The 843-nt window shown below is 67.9% G+C and overlaps 1 protein-coding gene across 1 annotated transcript in view; it reads right to left on the bottom strand.

The window, feature by feature from the left end:
* SETD6 (SET domain containing 6) overlaps positions 1 to 843 on the bottom strand; it is a 5022-nt gene that overhangs the window by 4020 nt on the left and 159 nt on the right. The gene's annotated exons all lie outside the window — the stretch shown is intronic.

The raw sequence follows: 843 nt of genomic DNA, 5'->3' as shown, positions 1-843 counted from the left end.
GCGGGGGGGGGGGAGAGGGGGCACGACGGGGGCCCTGCAGCCCCCTCTGAGGGACCCGGGGGTCTCTGTGTGCCGGTCTGGGGGGGCCTCTCTGAGGGGTTTGGGGGGCTCACAGCCCCACTTTGTGGGGTCCGGCGGTCTCATCGGGCCTCTCCCTGCCCCCCCCCCCCGGCCCCTGCTCCACCCTGGGCCCGCGGGGGGCTTTTCCCCGAGGGCCAGGTGTCCCCACGCCCCCCAGGTCCTGGTGCACCTCAGGGGGCTGCGGTGCCTCGGTGGCTGCGGCGGGGCCCTGTCTTGGTGCACCGGCGGGGTCACGCCACCAGACGTGGGTTAAAAGGAGCAGGCTCTAATTAATCAGGATAATTAAGCTTATGGCCTTATTCAGTCAACACCCCACTAACCAACCCTATGTGCCACGCTCCGATCTCCCTTCTCGGGCTTTCCGGAGGCACGCGGTCGTCCCTCCGTTCCCCCGGCTAATTAATCGGTCCCATCAGCAGGGAGGGTAGACGCCCTCACCGGTTGCTCTTAATGAAGCCAAGTAGCTCACACGAAGTGTTCGAAGAGGCCCCACGAGGCTCTTCACGGGAGCGGTCCGTCGGTGTGGCTCCCCCCCCACCCCGTGAGCAGTTGGGGTGGCTTTAATCTTCTCCAGCCCCTTCCGAGCTGGGCTGGGTTGGGCTGGCAGGGTGGGTTCCCCGTGGGCGGGAACCGGGAGGGATGGCAAGAGAAAAGGGAGGGTGGCCTTCAGGAGCCCCTCCGAGGGCACGGCGTCTTCGCAAACCGCCGCCTCCCCGGCGCCTTCGGCCCGGCCTTCGCGAGCACCGGGCCGTTGGCAAAAGC

The sequence above is a fragment of the Haliaeetus leucocephalus genome, unplaced genomic scaffold (genome assembly GCF_000737465.1).
Source record: "Haliaeetus leucocephalus isolate CR32 unplaced genomic scaffold, Haliaeetus_leucocephalus-4.0 Scaffold92, whole genome shotgun sequence".
In the NCBI taxonomy this organism is placed as follows: Eukaryota; Metazoa; Chordata; class Aves; order Accipitriformes; family Accipitridae; genus Haliaeetus; species Haliaeetus leucocephalus.
Note: the sequence above shows the minus strand (reverse complement) of the source record. Positions and strands in the feature narration are given on the sequence as shown.